Genomic DNA, 3,510 nt, shown 5'->3' with positions numbered 1-3,510 from the left:
CATACAACCGATGATCTGGGATTACTAATTTTTGTAGGTGAATGGTAGGAAAATTGATGAGAGCTTAACCACTAAGTACCTGGGCAGCAAAAACAACCAAAGAAAGAGACAAAGTAGGGACTAGCAGGTAGGGAGAAGAGCTCACAGAAATTCATAAGAAGAGATCTGGTCTTTAATGGTCTCTTTTTAGATGCAACTTGTGCTAAATGATTTTAAGTAGATTTGTTATCTAAATGTAAACACCTGTAAGAAATCATAATGACTACTTGTATTTTGGGGGGATGTATTTGCTTTCATGACCCTATGACCAGATTCACCTCAAAGCCAACTGGACACTTTGGGACAATTGTAAAAACAAAGCAGAAGTGTTTTTTAAATAATAATTTCCAAGGGCTTTCTTGTAAGCATTGGTCAGTAAACTTTTTCTGTAAAGGGCTAGATATAAAATATTGCAGATTATATGGTTTCTAACACAACTACTCAACTCTCCCTCCTAGCATGAAAGCAGCCACAGTCAATATGTAAACAAACAATGGTAGCTATTCTCCAATAAAAATTTTATTAAAATATAGGGGCGCCTGGGTGGCGCAGTCGGTTAAGCGTCCGACTTCAGCCAGGTCACGATCTCGCGGTCCGTGAGTTCGAGCCCCGTGTCGGGCTCTGGGCTGATGGCTCGGAGCCTGCAGCCTGTTTCCGATTCTGTGTCTCCCTCTCTCTCTGCCCCTCCCCCGTTCATGCTCTGTGTCTCTCTGTCCCAAAAATAAATAAACATTGAAAAAAAAAATTAAAAAAAAAATTTAAAAAAATAAAAAAAATAAAAAAAAAATAAAATACAAAAAAATCAGGCAACAGACTGGGCAAGACCCATCATTTCCCCAATTTTAATACTGAAGAAATTCAGTCATGTTAAAGCATCCTTTCTAAGATGTTTCAAGCAATTTACACCCCATCAGTGTTTATTTGGTCATTTTTGCTACCAATTATTTCCACAAAAATTTGGATAAATCTATCTTTCTTAGCAAATTTCACATGTTTTTAGGTGGTAAATGTGTGTGTTTTTGTGATCTATAACTATACTGGAAGCTCTGGACAATTTTTAACCTCCCTTACTGTCTGTTATCTTAACTTCTTTAACCCTATAAACAAAGATTGTAGCCCCTTCCCACAATAAATGAATTTCAGTACAAGCACTTAACTCAGAGTGCCTGGGTTCAAATACAAGCTCCATTACTTACAAGCTGTGAATTTAGACGAGATACTTATCTCTCTATGTGTCAATTTTCTTGAATGAAAACTGGTAACAATCAAAGTATGTTTCATAGTGATGTCACAGGCTTAACTGTGATAATAACTAAAGTTCTCAGAACAGTGCCAGGGCCCATAGTAAGTGCTTTATAAATATTAGCTATTACTCTCCTTATTAATTAAAACATTTATGCAGTACAGGACAGGTATTGAACATACAAATTAGTTTCTTCCCCCATTTAAAAAATCATAGAAAGATGGGAGACTGGATGGTTTAGTCATTTAAGCATATGACCTTGATCTCGGCTCAGGTCATGATTCCATAGTTCATGGGATCAAGTCCCGCATTGGATTCTGTGCTGACAATGCAGAGCCTGCTTGGGATTCTCTCTCCCTCCCTCTCTGCCCCTCCCTTGCTCGTTCTCACACTCTGTTTCTCAAAATAAGTATTTTTTTTAAATCATAGAAAATAAAAGACATTAATTAATTCATTGAACAAAATGAATTCTCTTGCTTTCACTTTTTTCCCTGTAATAGGGAGTCACTAGGCATTTTGAAGAGAGCAGTGACATTTCCCTTGGCAGGATCTGGATGTGGTCTGCTGCACAGACAAGACGCCATCGCACACCAAAGCTTAAAGGCATAGAGACCTATTTGAGAGGCTGTTACCATCAACCTGGGAATAGGTTGATTGAGGCTTAAACCACATTTCTTTAGTGCTAGTAGGAATTGCTCATATTATGGATATATTGAAGGTAGTGCTAACAAGTTTTGCAAAGTGTAAGAAAACACAATGATTGACAGGCACACTACAGTTTCTGATGGAAGGAACTGGCGAAATAGAATTGACAAACTGAAATGGCATAAACTATGTGAGGAGATGACTTGGGGTGAGGAAGACAAAGGAAGTAAGAGTTTGATTTGAAATATACTCCGTGCATCTGGTGGTTTTATGTATCCATGTGACTAGGCTAGAGTCACCAGTTAGTCAATCAAACACAAAACTTACATATTGCATGTAGATATTAATCCTAGCTGAAACTGGATGCAATTTCCTGTGCAATGGGTAGAGATAGCAAATGGAGCTGTGAGGAATGTTGAGACGTAGACTGAAGAAGATGAATAAAAGGAGTCTGAAGATTAGCCAGAGACATGGTTAAAATGAATGGAAAGGAAGTCAAGTCCTGGAAGCCAAATGAAAAAGTTGTTTAAAGAGTAAGGACTAAGAGACAAGTGTGCAGAATGAACATGGGGAAGCAAAAGAAACCAGGAAAGTATGTGACAATGAAGCATATGCTTAGTCTCTGAGATCAGATGCTTAAAGAGAAGGATAGATTAAAACCTACAAAGAAAGAAAAGAAAGATCCTAGTACACTCAAGGAAAGAGAAGTCCCCTAACATCCTTCCTGTTAATTTTTCCCATATAGCACACAGCTAGGCCCACCTTACCTCATCCTGGTTGACACCAACTTTATCAACCTTTCCATTAAAGCCAAACTTGACTTAGTACAGTCACTGATCAGACCGTCTGTATCCCTTGTATAACTGACTGTGTAATGGCCAAAATTGAGAAATTGGGGCAGAAATATCAAGTGGCTATAAGGATTGCCTAGGATCCAATTTGAACAATTACCATGCACACTCAAGGGAACCTAGGCAGATGACTGCTTAGTACAGAGTAACTCAGCTCAAGTGTTATATTGTGCCAAAATGTATGTGTATGTGTATATATACACATACACATACACATACATACATATATATACACATACACATACACATACATACATACAGGACCAGGACCTTGAAGGGTCTGGAATATTCCTGGGTTCCCATCATGTATATTTCTAACTGTAGGTACAATATTGAGAGGATGCTAGGTGATTATGGAGCCCCTCTTTTTTAAATTTATTTATTTATTTTTGAGAGAGACACAGAGAGAGAGAGAGAGAGAGAGAGAGAAAGAGAGAGGAAGAGAAAGCAAAAGCAGGGGAGGGGCAGAGAGAGAATCCCAAGCAGGCTCTGTGCTCTGAGTACAGAACCCACCACGAGGCTCCATCTCACAACCATAAGATCATGACCTGAGCCAAAATCAAGAGTCAGACTCTTAACCGACTGAGCCACCCAGGTGCTCTCCTCAGTTGTAACTCTTAAAAGATAGAGTTCCTCTGCCTTTACCAACTTTCTCTCTTGCCAGTTCATATAGCCATATGCTACAGCATGAATTATTCCACTTACTCATTTGCTCTGTTACAAGCTGAGTAT

General features: G+C 38.7%; 1 pseudogene; it reads left to right on the top strand.

The window, feature by feature from the left end:
- The first annotated feature begins 2,487 nt into the window (after positions 1 to 2,487).
- LOC121041393 (rRNA-processing protein FCF1 homolog) lies at positions 2,488 to 3,151 on the top strand (annotated as a pseudogene).
- The last annotated feature ends 359 nt before the right edge of the window (positions 3,152 to 3,510 follow it).

This window comes from Herpailurus yagouaroundi, unplaced genomic scaffold (genome assembly GCF_014898765.1).
Source record: "Herpailurus yagouaroundi ecotype Mexico unplaced genomic scaffold, PumYag 183, whole genome shotgun sequence".
In the NCBI taxonomy this organism is placed as follows: domain Eukaryota; kingdom Metazoa; phylum Chordata; class Mammalia; order Carnivora; family Felidae; genus Herpailurus; species Herpailurus yagouaroundi.
Note: the sequence above shows the minus strand (reverse complement) of the source record. Positions and strands in the feature narration are given on the sequence as shown.